The following is a 22134-nucleotide window of genomic DNA, read 5'->3' as shown; positions in this document are numbered from 1 at the left end:
ATGGCTAACTGTTGATAGCATGCAAACGACTAGGATGCAGAGTCCCCATCTCAGAAACATTTATATCCTACAACATCATCTTATTACTACTAAATTTGGACTTATTATAAACAATAATATATTAACCATTCTTTTTTCGTGACCACATAGGTATTTAAACTAAGCCCAGTGAGTCTGATTAATAAGAACTTGCATAAATCAAATGCACATATAAGTTTAAAATGGGCTCCTAGTCATCAAGACTGAAGTAACTCTACTTTTAAAATAAATATTGTCTTCTACTTTCTAATAGGCATATGTGAGAATCTAGCAATGGTTGGCCAGATGATTGGATGTCCAACAAGCATGCTTGAAAAGCTAGGTACAATCCCAACACCTAATAAAATTAGGTGTGGTGGTCCATGTAATTTTCCATGGTAATTTTTAGTTATATAAGGAGTTTGAGGCTCGCATTTGCTACACGAGAACCTGTCTTAAAAATTAAAATGGGAGAGACACCTAACAATAAGTAGTTTTTACAAAACTTTGTAGAGCTCAACACTATCATATAGTCTGGAGGAAACATAAACTGTTAATTCATCTCCAGGGCCAGTTGACAATGTCTCTTAGGAGATGTTTACCCCTATGTAGCTTGCTGAGTCAGTGTATCTAATTGGGATATTTATAGGAACATGGATAGGAGCATGAGCCACTTCCGATGAGAACTCCCCTCCTTCAGTGATGATAACTACTTCCATATCCCTGGGAAGAGTGGAGCCTCATGCACTATCTCCAAACTACCCATGAGCTCTTCTGCCCTTCCTCTTGTACCTTATGAGTTTTTCCTCTTTTATATTATTAATAAAACCAGTCTTGTAACTTGTGTAGTCACAACTGTTCTGAGTTCAAGAAATCACCAGCCACACTATGCTTAGGGGATGGCATTCTACAACACATTCATGATCATCAGTGTATCTATGTACTTCCGTGATGACCACAAGTAGGTCATGAATGCTGCGCATTGGCGCTAAAGACTCTACTTTTTCTTTGCTTGAGTCAACTACCAGTCCCTGCTCTGAAGCTCTGTTAAGGACAGCAGTTTTCTCTGTTACCTTTGCTAAGCTGAAATACAATGACCTGGTGAGTTCAGCAGACACCACACCCCTCTGTTCCTGTTTTGGAGCTGAAAGAAGAAATGTGAAGTGTGCAGGGTGGAGCAAACCGTGCAAGGGACCATGACTGATTCCATGTCTCCAAAGCATGTCTTCCCAAGTGCCTCAGATTGGGGAGTGATAAAAGGCAAATACAGGCTGAGAAGTCCTCAGGATCCAGGGCAGAATGTGAGACACAGAACCAAAGACACAGCGGAAGCTTCCTGAATAAAAGCTTGGAGCAGAAAGAGGAGATTGTGAACACAGAATTCAGTTTGGAGTTCAGTTCATAATAATGGGTTGGGCCTATGTTAGTGTGTCAGGTTTAACAGGTGAATGTTTGGTGATGTTCAGTAATGAATGTTCTGTTGTCCAGGATGGTAACTGCTGACTGGTTTTAATTTTTAACTTGACACACCTAGGATCTCATGGGAAAAGGGTCGCAATGAAGGATTGCCTATGATGGGTTAGTGTGTGTGTGTGTGTGTATCTATGGGAGATTGTCTTAAGTTAGTAAATCCCAGCTCACTGTAGGTGGTTCCATTCCCTGGGAATGGAGTCCTGAAGTGTCTAAGAGTAGAAAAATGCAGCCAAGAAGCAAGCAAACAAGCAGCATGTATTCGTTACCCTCTATTCTTGACTGTGGATGTGATGTGACTGCATGCCTCAAGATCTGTAACATGAGGGGGCCTGTTTGTTTGTGGTTCTGTCCTGCCCGACCTCCCAGCTGATTAGTCCCAGAGAAAATCACCCACACAGAGGACTCCGTAAGTTATAAAGCTGATTGGCCCATTAGGTCAGGCTTCTTACTGATAAACTCTCACATCTTGATTAACCCATTTTTCTGATCAATTTTAGCCATGTGGCTCAGTACTTTTTTCAGTGGGGCAGCTCACATCCTGCTGCTTCGGTGTTCTAGGCAGGAGTGGGAGGAATCAACTTCCTCCTCCCCAGAATTCTCTTGCTCTCCTTGCACCATTTCCACTTCCTTTCTGTTTTTCCCGCCTATACCTCCTGCCTGGCCAATCAGCGTTTTATTAAAATACATGATTGACAGAATACAGACAATTCTCCTGCACCAATCTTTGGTGTGGGAGAATTGTCTGTTTTCTGTCAATCATGTTTTAAATAAAACGCTGATTGGCCAGGCAGGAAGTATAGGTGGGTCAACCAGACAGGAAGTAGAGGCGGGGCAATGAGAATAGGATAAGGCTAGGGAGGAGAAAATTCCCTTAGCCACTCCTGCGCAGACCACTGAAGAGGCAACATGTAAGCTGTCACACTGAGAAAGGTACTGAGCCCATGTGGCTAATGTAGATAAGGATAATGGGGTAATATATGTTATAAGAGTTAACAAGAAGCCTGACCTAATGGGCCAATCAGTTTATAACCTTATGGAGTCCTGTGTGTGATTTTCTTTGGGCTTTGCCAGCTGTTAGGTACCGGGCTGGACAGAAACCCCAACAAGCCGGCCATCCTGTTACATATGGCGCCCATGTGGATAACCGAATCCACAGAAAGCTTGGGAAAGAATAGAGTAAAGCGTGTTTTCTTGGTAGCAGCAATTTCTCGGGTCTACTTTGCTTGCTAGAAGCAAGCAAGGCTCTCATCTAACAGAGGCTTCCTGACTCAGCTTTAGCTGCAAAACCCTGCAGCTCATTAAGAGGTCCTGCCATGAAACACTTAAACGGTGTTGGTGAAAAGCTGAACGCATGCTTTTTGGTTTTCAGCCATAGCAGGAAAAAGGCTGTGCTGTTTTAAAATGCCGGTTTTCTGGGCTGTCCTGCCAGGGCAAACTCTGACTCTTTTAGGCAGGCAGTCCGACTGAATGTGGTCTGTGAGCAGAATACTACAGCTTGCTTTCTAGCAAGGACCTTTAAACGCCATAGAGTTATGGCATTGAACACAGCTCTGGCTGGTATCTCAGCCAGGGGGCTGGAAAGCTAAGAAATGGGATGGATCTAGCCATCAAAGCCATGGCTCTCCATATTGCTTAATAAATTAAAGACTCATGTGGTCAGAAAAAGAGAGATACAGTAAAGAGAGATTCAAAGAGAAAAAAACCTCAAAATGGTTTACATTGTATTAAAAATATATGCAGGCTAAAGGTTAAAGTCATTAAAAATAAAAAAGAAATAAAGGGAGAAATAGGGTGTGGTGGTACACACCTTTAATCCCAATGCCTGGGAGGCAGAGGTACATTGACCTCTGAGACTTTAAGGGGCAGAGGTAGTTGACCACTGTGACTTCAAGGTGTGGTAGCACACACCTTTAATCCCAATGCCTGGGAGGCAGAGACAGACAGATCTCTGAGTTCAAGGTGTGGTAGCACACACCTTTAATCCTAACACTGGGGAAGCAGAGACACTTGGATCTCTGTGAGTTCAAGGTGTGGTAGCAAACACCTTTGAGCCCAGTTCTGCGGAGGTAGAGACAATGGGATCTCTGTGAGTTCAAGGACAGCCTGGTCTACAGTGTTATTCCAGGACAAAGATATACAGAGAACCAGTCTCAAAAAGTAAAAGTAAAAATAAAAGAAATAGAGGTTAAAATAAAGCCACATAAAGATGGAAAATACACGGAGAATCTTGATACTATGTGTTATTATGCTCTCTTTAAATTGTTTAAATGCTGAGGAAAGAGCAACAGTTGCTAAAATACTTTTGTTTATAAATGCTGCTGAATTAATCCAAGATAGATATTTTGAAAATACCTTTGCTTCAAAATTGAAGTCAAAAGGTATGCTACTTTGGAGAAGAGATTTTGCTTTTGTTTCCACAGAAAATGAGAGGCTCTGGATTTATTCAGAGTTAAGAAAAATCCAGTTTGAACAAGGGAGGCCACCTGAAAAATCTCCGACAGGAATAGATGGCCCAGATGTCTGAGTTATACATCCAGAACAGATTCAAGACTGCTGCCTGAGATGATCAAGACTCACAGGATACTTCAGTCAGGACTTGATTATAACTCTAAGTTTTCTTTAGGTCCCCATAAGATCATCAGCGCCCCCAACCAGCAGGAAGTAGCCTGAAATACTACGCCCACATTCCCAACAAATGGACTATGGGTATTTTCCTTTGTTAAAAAAAAAAAAAAGAGGGAAATGGTGCAGGAGAATTGTCTGTATTCTGTCAATCATGTATTTTAATAAAACGCTGATTGGCCAGGCAGGAAGTATAGGTGGGTCAACCAGACAGGAAGTAGAGGCGGGGCAATGAGAATAGGATAAGGCTAGGGAGGAGAAAATTCCCTTAGCCACTCCTGCGCAGACCACTGAAGAGGCAACATGTAAGCTGTCACACTGAGAAAGGTACTGAGCCCATGTGGCTAATGTAGATAAGGATAATGGGGTAATATATGTTATAAGAGTTAACAAGAAGCCTGACCTAATGGGCCAATCAGTTTATAACCTTATGGAGTCCTGTGTGTGATTTTCTTTGGGCTTTGCCAGCTGTTAGGTACCGGGCTGGACAGAAACCCCAACAAGCCGGCCATCATGTTACAAAAGATTCCTGATAAAAAGCCCGTACCTGAAATTATAAGCTGAAATAAGTTTCTTTCTCCACTAAATTGATTGATTTGGTCGAGATAGTTTTATTTCACAAGAAAAAAAAAACCAGAACAAAAATGATAAGGAAATTAGGTAGAGGATGTGATAGGAAAAATAATGGTCCCTGAGGTTGCCTGAAAACTGAACACATTAGTCACAGCATCCTTGTATGAGAAAGAGGAGGCTGTAGGAAGAATCCAGGTCAGGATGATACAGTAGGAGAAAAGTATCTGATTTTGACAGACAAAGGAAGCTATATAAAAAGAATGCAGAAAGCCCCCCGAAAACTGGAAAAGAATTGGCTGCTCTCTAGAGCATCCAGAAGACACAACAACCTTGCTAACACCTCATTGTGTGCAGTGGGCTCTGCAGCCTCACCAGCACCTCCACAGTGTGCAGTGGGCTCTGCGGCCTCACCAGCACCTCCACTGTATATAGTGGACTCTGCAACCTCACCAGTACCTCTACTGTGAGCAGTGGACTCTACAGACTCACCAGCACCTCCACTGTGTGCAGTGGACTCTACAGACTCACCAGCACCTCCACTGTGTGCAGTTGGCTCTGCAGACTCACCAGCACCTCCACCATGTGCAGTGGACTCTGCAGGCCTCACCAGTACCCCCACCATTGCCTTGAACTCTGCAGCCACACCAGAACCTTCACTGTGTGCAACATACTCCACTGCAGATCTCACATCTGCAGCAAATAGCAGCAAATTTGTGGCATTCTTTATTATGACACCCAAGAGTTACAAGAAGTCTGTGTAGCACTGTCTTTGAAACCATCCCAAACTTCTAATATTATTATAAAATTTAAGATAGCTTTTCAAATAAGAAATGCCACAGTGCATTGACAGCATTGCAGCCCTTCAGTGTTGCTTCAATCCCACACAACTCTGCACACTCAAATACATTTGGAGCTCCTTGGATGGGACCCCAAGGTGCCTTGGTCCTTCTGTTTGGTTTCCCACAGCCTGACACCTCTGTCAGGTGCCACACCTGTCTGGAGAGGAGGCATTTGACACACTGCCCACATCGCTGGTTTCTGCCCTCCACCTCCTCCTTAGACATAGGGTGACAGCAGTTGCTACCACCTCCTACAAAGTTTGGGCAAAACAACACTTTTCAATGTAACATATTTCACTGAAGATAGAAATTTGGAACAGTGCTGCACTGTGTTGCCATGGAAACCAGACGGCTGAAAATCTAGTCATTTCTTTCATCTGAGCAATGGAATGCCAGGAAGCTATGCCACCATCCCACAGGCTCGAGCAGGCCTTCTTCCTCACCAGATTCCAGTCCGTGTTCTCGTGTGAACTGCGGTGACAATGTGAGACAATTGCCAGGTCACAGTGTTCCCTGAGCAATGGAGAGTGAGCAAGTGGGAGGCCATCATGTTGGCACCACACCCAAAGCTTTCTTTTGGTTTCTGTCATCTCTCTTATTAGTTCTGGCACTATTTACTCAAATATGATTATTCCTAAATTAGGTGGTCAGTAAATAATAATTAAAAGCACCTATAGTCAGGGTACATGGAGTATTCTCTGTTTGAAATGGTTGTTGTATATCTAGGTGTCCAAAATGCTGAAATGAGAAGGTCCTGCTTTAGACACCTTGTGTGGGTCTTGGCCTTGCCATTTCACACACAGACTTCACATAGGCCAGCAAGTCTTGCAGCATTCATAATGCATACCAGCTGTGCTCCCTTGTCGTGTATGCTATTTCCATCCTATTTTAGACCTAATAGTCTTCAAATATATTCTATAAAAATACAGGGAATCCCATGAGCATCCATAACCCTAAACATGCATAGGAACACATCTCAGTCTTTTACTATATAGACATGGGATTGAAGCTAGTAAATGCTGAGAACTTTCCAAGATCAGATTATCAATGCTGAGAGACCCAGGATTAAAAGCTGAGTTTTTCAGAGCATTAGATCCCTTATGTGCCTTCTGGGAACACAAAACTCTAGCTATCATCCAAGTATTGTGAACAAAGAGGGGTTACCAGTTATCACGTTTCTAGAATCAGACAGACTGAACATATTTGAACTACAGATTAAGTGTCTGACAGGAAAGACCTCAAATATTGTAGTTCATATATCACGTCAATCCATCCAATATTATACCATTCCATTCCATATCATGCCACACAATGCATACCATACCGGCATATGTCGTTGTATCAGCGTAGGAGAAAATATTTGAGTTCCTTTGCCCTGACAATAACTAAAGATTTTTTTTTTGTATCTGGAATAGTCTTGAGTTTGCAGTTCTGGAGACTCCATGGTCTTTAGGACAGAGACCACTCTGAATGCATTTTTTCACATTGTGTTCTCTGGATATGTATCAGTGAAGGAAAACCACCAAGAATATTCATTTCCTAATGGAGAAAAATAGAGAAAATGTCAACTGATATTCGAAGACATTTTTCACTTTTCTGTGTGTGGGAATAGGGATTGGTCCCATGAGTAGTGCCTGTTGCACACTCATGAGAACCTGAGTTCAAGTTTGCACCCCAGCAAAAACTGTGTGTGGAGTGTGCATCTCTTGCCCTGGTGTCTGAGGTAGGGCAGAGAAGGTCAGATCTCCATAGCTCACTGACTACCAAGTATAACCAAAATAGCGACCTTCAGCTTCCGTGAGAGACCTTGTATGAGAGGGCAAGCTGTGCCGAGTGATGGAAGAAGACATTTGAATCCACCCTCTGTCCTCCACTGGAGCATTTGAGAGGCAGAGAGCTCACCCACATACCTGTGGACACATGTGCATGTTCTGCTCATATCCAGGAGCTACATAAATCAGAGCGCCTTCCTGACTGCATTCTCACAGGTGCAAGAATTTTATCTAATAATCTGACAACCATCCTTTTGTTTGAGGTAGTCAGCGGCAGTCTTTAATATGCTTTTATTTGTGTTCCAATGAAGAAAAGCCAGGATGCAGACAAGGAAATTTATTCTTTGAAATTTTTCTTGAAGTGTGAAGGGTGGGAGAAAGGAGGGATAAATGTACATATCCCCTCACCTCTGTGTGAATCTTAAAATGATATGTGCTTCGATAAGCATTAAATCTTGTTATTGCTTTAAGGCAATAAATCTTCTGAGACATGGGGGAGGCAGAGACACCACTGCACTAATGAGATTACTCTGAAAATAAAGCGGTGGATTAGTAAAATCTAATTTGGAAGTGATGAAGTACATGTGATGTCCAAGTAATTATTCTTGCACAGTCGCATCCATGGGGAGCTGGGAGTTATTGGGCAGAGCACTGTGTTAATGATGCGGCTGCCTGACATTTGAGTGAATGTGCTGACTGTCTGCTGGGTCGCCCACCCTTTGTCAACATTCACAACTGGGTCCGGCAGCTGTGTCTAAAATGCTGCCAGAGAAAAGCTGGAACTGAGCCTTTGTGTGCCTGTGTGTGGTTGCTTCAGTGTGTATGCATGTGTATATGTGTGTAAATAGATTTATGTGTGTAGCTGTGTGTGTCTACATGTGTGCATGTGTCCAAGTGTATGCATGTGTACAATCACATTTGTGATAGTATGCTCATGTGTGTGCATATCAGTATGTGCATATGTGTACATACCAGTATGTTCATGTATGCATATGTCTATATGTACATGTATGTGCATATGTATATGTGTAAATGTGTCTTGTGTCTGCTCATATTTCTTAGGCTGGTGTCTTAAACATTTTAAAATCTGGGCCAAGACAATAGTACTATTTTGTAAGAAAGCTAAAGTAGAACCCTAAGATCTGCTGTTTCTATTAAAACATTAAGACCAAACACATCCTTTGAGTTCTTTCTGTCTTTATTGGTTTTTCAAAAACATAAAGCTGCCAGCTGAGATTAACACAAGGATCAATGGACATATTTCTCATAAAGTCTCTCTCTCTTCTGTCCTTGATTATGGGGCTCTCTGATCAGAACAGTAGCACAGTGGCTTTATGACGAAAGAACCTGGTGGTTTTTATACCTCACTAATTTGTCCCCAAGTAAAATGAGTAAAATATGCTTGTGAAGTTGAACAATCAACTAAACCTAACAAAGGGAACACACAGTGAAGAAAGCCTCTTGATTTTTAATGCATCGTGAGCTTAACAATTTTTGCTCATGTTTGAGGTCACCCGGAGACCTGGCATCAGGAGTGCCAGTGAGGGCTTCTCAGAGAGGTAGCAGCCAGAGTGCCTGAGATGCAAAGGCAATGGGGAAACAAGAAGTCACAGGTAGGAGATGATTTCCACAACGGCACAAAGTGGCCTTTCATTTGGAATGTTTAGACCTGTTTTTTTAATTTCATTTAATTTGTGTTTGTTTGTATACGTGCATGTGTGTGAGTGTATATGCATGTGTGTGTGCAGACATGTGCATGGATGTATACATGTGCCAAGAAGCACCTGTTAGGCCGGAGGATAATGAGTTTCAGGAGTCACTTCTCTCCTTTCCCTGTGCACATCCAGGGAATTGCACTGAGGCCATTGGAGACAAGTACTTCCCTTCCAGTGACGAGCAGGGGCCCTGTCTATCTCTTCATTAGATGTCCAATCACAGCCTCTCCCATCTTGATGCTTAACTCCAACTCCTCAGAGCATGGCCTTTGTTTCTTCTGTTCTGAGAAAGACACTGCTAGTTTGTGCCTGTCAGATCCAAACGGATAACATTCAGAAGGGTATCTGAGATCTGCAAGCAGCAAGATAGGAACATTTGGAGGTAAAGAACAAAGCATGAAGTTTGGGGGGTGTTGCTACTAGTAGAAGGTATGGAGAGGCCTGAGAGAAGTTAGGGGGAGGAATCACATGAGAATATTATCAGAATACATAATGCATCTATGAATCATTTAAATATTAATAAAATATTATACCAAAAGTAAACAGTGATATGACAGCTTTATTTTCAGAAAAGAATAAAGCCAGAACAAAATTCTGGAGAATGTAAAAAAATTGATAGAGCAGCCAAAGAAATAGAGTAGGTAGTAAAGCATGGAAGAGCCAAGTTGAGGATTTAGGGGGTCAGGGGAAAGAACAGCTCTTTCTTACTGGGCAGGACTGACACTGCATGGAGGAGGCCCCTTAGGCACCAGCACCAGGACTCTGCATGGATGCATCTCAGAAACTAGAAACATACATTTCTTTCTGTTGTCTAATGTGGGAAGTGGATGGATGTTGATACTGAGCAGATGTGTGTTGTTGTCATGAGCACAGTCATGTCAAGGTCCCCAATGCCCCAGACCCAAGAGAATGGCAAAGTCTTCCTCAGGTGAGGATCAGAGGAGTGGCAAAGCCTTCCTTTGGTTCAGCTATGGATGTTATGAATGCTTGGCTTTAGCTAAAGCCAGTGTAAGCAAAAGCCGTCAACCACAGTTTCCCCCTTAGAATGATAGCAACCTGAAGCTGTTTCTTTACAGAGAATTACCTGACCCTCCTCTAAGGTTCAATGTTTATAATAACCCTGCCTCTGTGTTCACCTGTATACTATAAACCTCTGTCCTCATATGAGTATACAAAAATGAATTTAGTTTCCAGGGCGCTGGTACACCTGCATCCCAGCACACAGCCCAACAGATCTTAACTTTTCTGTACATGTGTCTGTGTGTCTGTCTTTTCTTCATATGCCCTTGCCCCACTCAGGTTAAAGACAAAGCTGCACAGGTCATGACCATCTATGTCAACCCAGAGATCATTCTGTTAGGTGCTGATGCTTTTATTTTATAGATGAGCAACAGTTAGGCTGCATGATAGTTAAAAAATGCCATAAAGGTAACATTATGTATGGGATCTAAGTCTATGTGCACTCAGCAATGTCATGATGAGGGATAAATACATTGTTTTTATGCCTGCAGAAATTATATTCTAAAAATTCATATAAATGTGTGTGTCCGTGCATATGTACATGACTGTGTGTGTATGTGCACATGTACATATGTGTATGACTCTGTGTGTGTGTGTGTGTGTGTGTGTGTGTGTGTGCATGTGTGTGTGTGTGTGGACAGTGAGACAGAGAGAGAGAAGCAGAGAAAGAGTGGCAGAGAGAGAGAGAGAGTGAGAGAGAGAGAGAGAGAGAGAGAGAGTAAGAGGGAAAGAGAAGGGGAGAGAGTGGGGGGGAGAGAGTAGCCTTGAATCCTGAAACACTTGAGTCTAAACAATAAAACAGCAAGTTTCTGTACTTTGCTGTCATCTTTTCCAAAAGAAGAAGGTTGGAGAGCTGTAGAAGCAGGTTGGCTTTGACTATTCATTAAGCAAAGGAAAAATAAATGAATTCTTTATTTAGGCCTACATCCTTTGTTCGATCGATTGAGAACAAGTTCAAGCAATAGGTTTGGTGGGATTTATTTTCCTGTTTTCTGTATATCTTCATTGAGAGGTACAACCAGCAGATATAAAGGACCACATCATGTTGCCTTCCTGGCATATCTCAGAGCTTGACTGACTTAATCCCAGGCATCTGTGAGCTGCCATGCCCATGTCATACCTCCACACTAGTAGGTAAATAAATGACAATCTCACAAGCATACACACACATTCAACTATGAGGTTAATGTTTATTTTAACAAACTATTGCCGGCTATGGTAATGCAATTTTCATATATTATATAAACTAATTATTACGGTAAGACAGGAAAGAGAAGTCTTGACCTGCCTTTCGTTTCACAGGCAGCTATCAATTCACATCACCTGCAGGGGCAGTTATGAATTTTCTCTGCTGTTGATTACCTGGATCCCCATCTGACCCCATGCATTCAGAATAAACAGTTCTAAGTGCCTATCAACTTGTCCTGCTAAAACATCCCTCTTCTCTTCCCCCAGGCACCTGGGTATACTCCCATCATGGGGGATCCCATGGGGTTACAAGAACACTTGTCTGGGAATAGACACTTTCCGTTACATCTTCAGCACATCATATCATTTCTAGTAAAGATGCTAGTTGTAGTCTGAAAAAATAAAACACTGTCAACCTATGCTCTCCTTCCAGAATAGTCTGACTGGACTAACTGTTGATTGTTAATTTTGAAAATGGGGGAAAATCATTCTAAAAGTCTTGTGATGTTAGATCCTTGTGTGGTACTTCAATCCAGCAAGTCTAGTGTTGAGCAGTTAATCATGGGGGCAGTTAATCATGGGAAGCACACTAATTAAGTCAGATTCCTTGTAAACTTGTCTCTAACAAAACCAAATGTCTGGTCAAATCAACCTCCCACATACTAGCTCACTGTAGTTTGTAAAACTCTGAAAAGCTTCCTAAACAAGTATATTTTAGGAATTTAAGTGAAGGAGAAATGAATGATAAGTAATTCATACTTTTAAAGCTCCTTTCCAACACAGGAGACCCGCAGGTAAACCATAATCAGCAGAGCACCTGACCAGTGGTTCAGTAGATATCTGCTCATTGTGCTGGGGTAGCAATGGGGTATGCAGATGGGACATGGAGTCATCTTGGTTTTCAGTGTTGAGTCTCTGTCAGAATGCACCATAATGAGACAGTAGAGGAACCATGCCGTTAAATATGACTAGGCTGGAACTTACATGAAATAAAAACGGAAGTATTTAGGGTCTTGCTTGATATCAGGAACATGGCAGGAGATGAGCCGGTGGACTTGGTCTGTGGGAAAGAAGGTGTGGCAAAGACTTTCACTTCCCTACTGATAGCAGCCTATTTAGACCATGGACTTCCAGGAAGTATATACACTCTTGAAGCTTTACAATGCATCAAGTAGCTGGAGGGCCCTGTGAGGAGTGATGGAAGACAGAAATAGTTTTGGTTTGGAAAATAATTTGGAATTACTCTTCAACTGGACCTTAAGAGTAGAAGGAATAAGAATGTGAGCAAGAGGTCAAGACCATGAAGGGTTCATCCACTGAAACAGTTTACCTGAGCTAATGGGAGCCCACCAACTCCAAAGTGGACTAGGAAGGAACAAGCATAGGAACAAACTAGTCCCTCTGAATGTGATTGACAGTTGTATGGCTGGGGCAAACTGAGGGGGCCACTGGCAATGGCACTGGAATTTATCTCTATTGCATGTACTGACTTTTTGGAATCCTATTCTCTTTGGATATATACCTTGTTCAGCCTAGATGTAGTAGGGAGGACCTTTGACCTTCCACAAAGCAATGTGCCTTACCCTCTCTGAGGATTAGAGGGGTTTGGGTGGGAAGGTGTGTGGGAGGAGAGGAGGGAGTGGGAATTTGGATTGGTATTTTTTTTAAAAAAAAAATCTAACAAAAATTTTTGAAAAAGAATTTGGAATTAGAGGTACTCTTTAGACATTTTGGTCATCCTAGAACACCCCTGGTTTGTGATAGGCAGTAGACACTGTTGTTCTGGTTCTATGCCAGACATAGCCCCAGCTGACACAGGTGTAACCCAGTGGCATGAGAAGGAACATAATAATTTATGATTTTAGGGCTCTGATAACTCCAGTAGCCTCTCAGGAGCCTGCTGCCAAAGTTCTCTTGCCTCTTCCACAGTGTGTGAGTGCACAAGCTGGTCCCACTCCCTACAACCTGCTGTAGCTTCCATCTAAAAATCAAAGCAGGAACACTATTTAATAAGCAACACATTTCAAAATGTGGCCTTTAAAAATATTTACTCTCCATTTTTGTCGATTACTAAAACACGTCTGTTCTCCAACTTCATGCTGGATAGCTAACCCAGGTCTATCTGCTCACTGCTCACAGTCAAAAACCTATGTAAGACACATTTCTAGAAGATGCTAGCCATGTTACAGCTATCTTTTCCCTCAGTAGAGCTGACACTTGGTTCTTGCATGACCAATTGCCCGATATAAGTAACTAGATTATGTTCCCTACCAAATTTATTTTTAATATATTATAATGGATATAAAGAGGTCAAGCTGTACTTGAGCATATTAAAGAATCAGCTATAATATTTGTCATAGAGGATATTGACAACTATAATGTCACAGAATATCCCATTATACAATCTTAAGTCCATTGTCTACAGAAAAGTATTTCAGATTTTCTTACTGGGGATGTATATACTGCCATGAAACTTTACAGCTTATACCTTCTGGGTGTCATAAATTTTAAGATTTTCTTTGAGTTTTTGCTTTGCTTTGTTGGAAATTTGATTTGAATGTACAGCTTATCTGTAAAAATTATATACGAGCCATCCATTGTATATTTTAAGAACAGCTCCTTTTTTATTCTTTAATTTTAATTTAATTTAATGTTACTGGTCTCTCAGTATGTATGTATGTATGTATGTATGTATGTATATATATATATGTGTGTGTGTGTGTGTGTCTATATATGCCTCCAGTGGCATTACACATACTTGTGTAAATTTTTGTTTCAAATACTTTGGATGTTATAAACATACACAAATTGCATAAATGCAATTTGTAGAATAATATTTTACTTTGAATGTATGAACTAAATAGAACTCCAGGTGTCAGACTTGAGTACAGCATTTCATTTTTAGATTCTAAATATCTCTCATTTGCAATCACTGTACAGAGGTGTCTGTCACAGCTCTACGTATCACCCTGAGGCTGTCACAAGTGACCTGTGAATTTACACATTCATCATCATTGGCAAGCAGGCTACGGCTCCAGCATTCACCCCAAGCAAAGAGCTTGGCACGGGCTATGTTAACCAGCCAGCACAACATGTGAGCTGAGCATATGGTCAAGTGATTTGAGGTTTAGAAAGGCGAGCCTCTGGAACAGAGCTGGCCTCTGAGCCCCACTGTCAGCATGAAAAAGATCTCCTTATTTACCGGGGTGAAAAGAAAGGGGTGCCTTCAATTACTTCACCCACAGCACTCCACAAGGAAACAGGAGGAGAAATCACACATTAATAGACAGGAAAGCAAGTGTGAGATCCTCCAGGAAGGTTGCAGAGCAGACAGAGTAGTTTACAGCTCTGATGGGAAGTGAAAAGAGGAGAAATTGGAAGCGAAGTCTCACAGATTAAAATTAAAGCAGCAGTTGTGAGCTCTCGGACCACAGCCCCCCCCATCCCCCATGCTCTAATTATACCCCTTCAGGCCTAATGAGCTGGGCTGGGAAGGATGCTTGCCTGTAAATGAAACCGTTCATCATTGTAACACTCATTAGGTACCTGAGCACTTGTTATTTATGGTTCAAAAGACAACAATAGGAATCAGTCACTGCTGGTGTCATTCATGTTTAGCAAACCAAGAGAATGGGTTTGCCTTAAGAAATGGTGAATGGTTAAAGACAATTGTCCTGCTTGCTTTTTGTTGTTTGTTAACTTGACACAAGCTAAAGTCATCTGATAAAAAAAAATGGATTCTTAATTAAAACCATGCCTCCGTAAGATTTACCTGTAGGCGGGACTACAGTCTATTTCTTGATTCATGTTTTATATGGGAGGGCCCGGCTAGCTGTGGGTATCTACCTAGGCAGGCAGACCTGGTTTCTATAAGAAAGCAGGCTGAGCAAGCCATGAGAAGTAAGCAGAGTTCCTCCATGGCCTCTGCATCAGCTCCTGTCTCCTGCCCTGTTCTGATCCTGCCCTGATTTCCCTCAGTGATAGGCTGTAATCCGGAAGCTGTAAGATGCAATAACCCTTTCCTCTCCAAGATTCCTGGTCATGGTGTTTTATCACAGCAATAGAAATCCTAACTAGCACAATAACAGCTGGCTTAGCTGGCTCTTTGGAGGACTCAAAACTAGGATTTGATTACTATTTTGTTCTCTGTCATTGGCATTTTATTATGACTCTGAGTTGGCTTTACCTCCTCCTGAAGCTGGGCTACTGGATTCAAATCTCATCTTTTCTGTCTATCCTTGTAGTTACATATACAATGAGGGTTCTCCCTCACTACCTGTGTCAGAACTGTGGTGGTGACATATGCCGTCTGAAGGACATGCTTACGGCAGAGTCTAGCACATGATAGATGTCTCACAAATCCTGTCAGCTTTTATTCTTCAACACACAACACTCACACCCAACCTTCTGGGCGAGGAAAAACAGCACAATTGGATAGTATAATATTGTTCCTCAGTATTTCTCGATAGATAAAGGAATAAACGCAAATTAAAATACGCAATCACTATGTAAACAATACTGGCAAAGATTTAAATATTTATTGGTTTGTGTAACAGAGACAGTAAAACATAATTCTAATAATTGGAAATAGTATAGTACTGTTAATTAAAAACGAATTTTAAATGTCACTTGGCAATGGCCACAAACAGTTAATTAATCAGGTACCTTGTCACAACAACTTCTCTTGTGGGAATATTTATTAGGAGATAATTCCTTACACAAATGTACAAAGCCATGTGATGAATTCCATAGTTGTCTTAGCATTGTATGTAGTTGCAAAAGTATTTGGAAATAGATACAAATAAAAGATTCAAGTATATTATAGTACACACAAATTTAAGCTAGCTGTTAAAATGTGTAGTATATATTTATGAATAATAAACAAGATACATAAAACGTTAACATTGGGATATGCAAGAATATACATAAAATGTGTGAACTATATTGAAACTTCTGTACTATATACACATACTAATTATCACATAAGCAAGTTTTAAAGTAAACACTATATGAGAATTTTAAAAGGTGTGGTTTCTCGTCCTACAATCCTGGAACTGAGAAGGCTGAAGAATAAAGATTGTGAATTTGAGGTCAGACTAGGCTTCTTAGCTAAACCCTGTCTCAATGAAAATCAGAATAGGAAAACAAAAAGGTATATGAAGATATTAATAGATTCAAAAAAGTATTTGACAGACTTAATATCTACTGAAGATCATCAATATATTGTATATATTTTCACTGTATATATTTTCACTGGTATTAGTCATCAATTTTATAATTTAGAAGGAACTAAAATAGAAAGGAGATTGTCACAGTTTTATGACAGATCAGCATCTATCTCTATGGTGAGCACTGAATTTCAGTTTGATATGGTCGAGACTTTATTTTATAGACTAAGTTTAAATTACCTTGAGTATTTTATTTAAATCGTAAAATAATTAAAACTTCCTTGGGAAAGTATGGGAAGCATTGTTTTATAGCTTATCTTTTATAGTATGTTAATTTGAATATCTATAAAATATCATAATGAAACACTATATTTTAAATAGTTAATAATGCCAAAAAAGTTTAAAAAAAATAAACTAGAGACAGAGAGAGAATCAATAATTGTTAAATGTCTATGTGTCAGTTGCCATGGTGGTCATCTTATCATCGGCCTTTACAGTTTTCTGTAAATTCAGTGGAATATTGTATATTTTCAAGATCCATTAAAGTTCACATAGCTAGGGAGCAGTTAATCCTTTCTCAAATTCCAATGAACTTGCACACAAAGCCCACTTTCTCTTGTTATTCTGAGGGTTTATATCTGATCAGGTATAAGCAGTGCAGCTGCTATGATATGCAGAACAGCACAACACCCAAGGACAAAGGGTAGGAGTCCCAGAGGAGTCAAAACCTGTATCTAAGAAACACCACACTTTGGAGCTGTGTCTAAGAGACACTACATTTTGAAGAGTTTGAGGAAGTCTTTCATAGATGAGAAGATTAAACGGAATCTGAAAAGGTCATGGTAATGATTCCAGAGTCTTCTGGTGGTCAGGAGGAGATTCAGTAGAAATCATAACAGTGCCATGTACAGAGTTCTTGAAACAGAAGGGTAGGCATTTCATTGCCAAGATGAAAGATGTGTTCAACTCAGTATGTAAGTCAAGTTAGGTCAGCAATTGCAAGTTTTAACATTGATGTTAATGTTTTGCTGCAACAATCAATATCACCAAACAGAACATAATAGACAGTCACCACCTACAGCAGAGAAAGCTGACACACACACACACCGTGTCTGAACAATCAGAACGGTTCTCTCTGTATCACTTTAGGTAGAATCAAAACATCGGAAGTCAGTCTCATTCTTATCACTCACATGTGATGTGGTTTGGAAACCTTTTTATATACACTAAAAATGACACTTGGCCTTGTGTTTCTGGAAGCCTCCAGTCGTTACTTCTGGAACCCAGGAAGCTCAAGTCTTTCTTGGGCTTTCCAAATCTTTGTATTTATTTTTGCTTTAGCAAGCACTTGCTTGAAAAACTTACATCATCTGGTAACCCTGAGACAAGGTGTAGTTTAATAATCACTTTTTATGTAGTGCATAACTCAGTATTTACAGGAAAATGCTCAAAGAATATATAAAGTTTAGACACACATCATTGAATATAATACGAGGGGTTTCTATAATACACTAGAATACATACACACACAAACATACATCCCAAAATAATTAATGCAGACTCTCCTAGTGTGCTTTGATTTCTGAACTTCACTGCCCAGTGCTCTGAAGAGTTATAATGTCACAAAACGTATTTCAGTCGGTGCTTTTCCAAACTCAGGTTTTGAAAATGATGAAAAAAAAATGGTTGGCATTTTCTAGAGAGCTGTTTCCTCCTTTGCCCACCAATGTCATTGTGATCATAGTGAGAGAACAGTAATTGGTAAGCAAGACAGAGTAGGAAGCATGTGGACTTTGCCAAGAAATAAATAATATGGGTTTTATAACATAAATGTGTATTTTAGTACATGTATATCAAGACAAACAAAAAGAGATTCTCTCACTAATTTTTTTACTTTTACTCTCTTTTGTGTTGCACCTGGCAAACTTACGATCTTCTGGGAAAGAGGGGTCCACAGTAGCACCAAGACATACATCTTGATATGTAACGTTAAACATAAATGGTCCATGCTGGTACATTCTCCAGCCCTGAATGGTAACATTGGCAGGAGTCAGAAAAGGAGTAGATCTGCAATCCAGAAGACTGCATAAAGGAGGAAGGTCTGAAAGGGTTTTAGACACCCTCTTTTCCTCCGTTTTATTTTTTTTCTTTTTTTTTCAAAGTTTATTAAATTATAAAAGTTTCCATTTCTGCCCCTCCTCCCAACACCGTCCCACTCACCCCCTCCCCCTCCTCCTCCCTCTCCATTCCTAAGAGCAGTCAGGGCTTCCAGCCCTGTGGGAAGTTCAAGTTCCTCCCCCCTCCCTCCAGGTCCAGGCAGGTGAGTATCCAAACAGACTGGATCCAAAAAAATCCAGTATATGCAGAGGAAACAAGTCCCAGTGTCATTGTCAATGGCTTTTCAGAAAGGCTCCGGGCCAGCCACATTCAGAGAATCCGGCCACATTCAGAAAATCTGGTTGGATCACGTGCTCATTCAGTCCCAGTCCAACTGGCCTTGGTGAACTCTCATTAGATCAGTCCCCTTGTATCAGTGGGTGATCGCGCCCCTCGCGGTCCTGAGTTTTTTTTTTTCATGTTCTTCCTCCTTCTGCCCCTCAATTGGACCATGGGGGGCTCAGTCCAGTGCTCCAATGTGGGTCTCCGTCTGTATCGCCATCCATCATCGGATGAAGGTGCGGGGGGCGCATCCTGACCAGCAGGAATGAACGCCACTAAAAACGAGAATTTCTTCTCTGGTCACGTCTTTATTCGAAGCATTCCCTTGAGGAAAATTGGGGGAAGGGAAGATAGAGCAGGGACGAGAGAAAGCTTAGAGAGAGAGCGTTGGGCCCCGAGGCAGCTGCTTTTAAACGGTGGAGAGGCTTGAACACTGTCCTGATTGGTTAATGCCATTCTGCTGGTCTGAGCATGTGCAAGCAAGGGTGCAGGCAAGGGTGCTCAGCCCCACGTGGCTACCTCCAAACTGCAGGACCACCTGTGCCTCCAGGTGGCTCCCAACATCTCCCTCTTCTCTTGTTAATAAGAGCAATAAGGCAAAACTATTTTCCAATCTGGTCCCCACCTCACTTGGGCTAGCAGGTAGCACACCAATCAAAGACATACAGCACTTCCACCTAGACGCAGCATGCCAAGAATATCTCTGCTCCCACCCATTCCTAAGGAAGGAAAAGGCAAAGTAGAGTCAGTCAGAAAATTGTTAAGAGATAAGAGGTTGCACAGGGTGTTGCTCAAGTCGATGGTGTGAAACAGCTGCTCTTGGCACCGCCCAGAAGGTCATCACTGCTGCCTCTGCACGAATCTTCCACAGCAGGACACTCAGCATCCACTGGGTCATCTTCTTTATCTCTCTGGTCGGTCTCGCTGGCATCCAGATGTATGTCAGCATTCCTAGAAAAACATAAACAAAACTCTCCTCCCAAATTAACATTTAAGAGTAAAAATTCAGCACAATCAGTACTGGAAGTAGGCTGGTTTTGAACTTAGAGATCTGCAGGTCTCTGTTTCAAAAAGCAAATCTTGTTTGCCTGTACCAGCAAAATTTTGAATTAAAAATTAAATGTAAAGAATGCAAGAGAAATCCTTTCTCTGGGGGAAGCTGTCACTGGTAGTCCCCCTCTATTGTTTAAAACCAAAACAGTTGTCACTGGGAATTGAACTCATGACCTTTGGAAGAGCAGGCAGTGCTCTTAACCTCTGAGCCATCTCTCCAGCTCCTCATTCAGATGAAAAAACCTCTAGGTAGCATTGTTTATTCCACCCGTTGCCAGAGGCAATAGGTAATGGTAACCAGGTTGATGCGCCTTTATTATGATAATCACGACCAGTTCTGCCTGAAGTTTATGAGGGAAAATGGACGTCGGCATTCGATCTGACTACTTCCTGCTGACAAAGGGACGTTGTGAATTTTTGGGGGATAAATGTTTTTATCTGACTGAATTTTTGGCGACAAATGTTTTTATCTGACTGAATTCTTGGCGGCTGTGGCTGTGAGCGGCAGCAGCAGCAGCTCCGCCTCTGAGGCGCGGCCCACCGTGGCGCGCTCCGCATGGCCCAAAGGCATGGCTCCGCCCAGGGCCGTGCGCGGGCTCTCCGGTTTATCCTGTATCTGCAAACTGTGCACCCTGCCTCGCCTCAGGCAATGAACTCGCACCGCAGGCCGTGAGTCTTTTCCAAGCTCCGGCGAGGGGGGGCATCCGCCCACCCATGGAGGGCCCGGTTAGGGCCGCGGGGGGGCCCCAGTCCCAGACCTTCCCAGGGACCGGGGAGCGACGAGCACTTAGCACGTGGCCCCGCCGGTGAGCTTCCTCCGCCCGCCCATGTTGCTATGTAAACGAGGTTCAGAGTTTGGCCCCTCTCCGTCTTTAGGTCTTTAGCGGCGCTGCAGCTCACCACGCAGCTTCAGCCTCTGCCTCCCGAGTGCTGGGATTAAAGGCGTGCGCCACCACCGCCGGCTACTTCCTCAAACAAAGTTCAAGTTTTCTGTACGTGAGAGCCAGAGACTGAGCTCTCTTAACAAAATTAGGCGAAAATCACCTCCAAAAGCTCTGTGGCTCTTTAAGAACAGGGAAGGCAGTCTTAGAACACGATCAAGCCCGCCTCCCTACAAGACTGTTGCCTCCAGTCTCTAACAGCGAGTACGGAGGTAGACGAAAAGGGAGCGGAAGCCGCGGTCTCCCGTACCCCATCGTCCTCATAGTCCCGCCTTAGTTACCTCGCCTTTTTTGCTGCTGTTTTTATTTACATTCCTCCTGCACTGAACTTAAGGGATTTTTCTTCCCCGTTGCTTTCTGTACCTTCTTTCAGATACCTTAACTTTGATTTTTTTTTGTATTTTCTTTTCTTTTTAGGCCTATACTTTGAAATTCTTTTTCCTCCCCTTTTTGGGGGATTCAACTGACGTCACTCACCGCTCCACTTGTTCAGAGTTCTGAAATTCACGGCTCTCTGTGTCCTGGTGTCTGATCTCAGCTTTTTCTCCCGGGCTTTCAGCACGTTGCTGGGCGCTTCCTTCTCAGGGTCCCCGGCGTAGTTGTCAGGGTCCCCCGGGGTTTCGAGCACCAGTTGCGGGGGGCGCATCCTGACCAGCAGGAATGAACGCCACTAAAAACGAGAATTTCTTCTCTGGTCACGTCTTTATTCGGAGCATTCCCTTGAGGAAAATTGGGGGAAGGGAAGATAGAGCAGGGATGAGAGAAAGCTTAGAGAGAGAGCGTTGGGCCCCGAGGCAGCTGCTTTTAAACGGTGGAGAGGCTTGAACACTGTCCTGATTGGTTAATGCCATTCTGCTGGTCTGAGCATGTGCAAGCAAGGGTGCAGGCAAGGGTGCTCAGCCCCACGTGGCTACCTCCAAACTGCAGGACCACCTGTGCCTCCAGGTGGCTCCCAACATGAAGGATCTATGGTGATAAGCAAAATCTTCATCAGTATGGTTATAGGCCAAGGCCGGTTCAGGCACCCTCTCCTCTGTCCAGAGAACAATCTGGGGATCTCTTCTTGGACCTGGGATCCCATTTATAATCAAGTCTCTTGTAAACCCTAAAATGACTCCCTTAGTTGAGATATATTCTTCCCTGATCCCATCAAAGGACACCGTCAGTAAGACAAAAAGGCTACCTTCTGACTGGGAGAAGATCTTCACCAACCCCTCATCAGATAAAGGCTTGATCTCCAAAATATACAAAGAACTCAAGAAACTAGACAATAAAACTCTAATTAACCCAATTAAAAAATGGGGTGCTGATCT

At 42.2% G+C, this 22134-nt stretch overlaps 1 pseudogene; it reads right to left on the bottom strand.

The window, feature by feature from the left end:
* Positions 1-20474: 20474 nt before the first annotated feature.
* On the bottom strand, positions 20475-20702 carry LOC148118195 (Nuclear RNase P; annotated as a pseudogene).
* Between the last annotated feature and the right edge of the window lie 1432 nt (positions 20703-22134).

This window comes from Myodes glareolus, chromosome 24 (assembly GCF_982192425.1).
Source record: "Myodes glareolus chromosome 24, mMyoGla1.1, whole genome shotgun sequence".
Lineage (NCBI taxonomy): Eukaryota > Metazoa > Chordata > Mammalia > Rodentia > Cricetidae > Myodes > Myodes glareolus.
The sequence above is the reverse complement of the archived record's forward strand: the minus strand, read 5'-3'. Positions and strand labels throughout refer to the sequence as shown.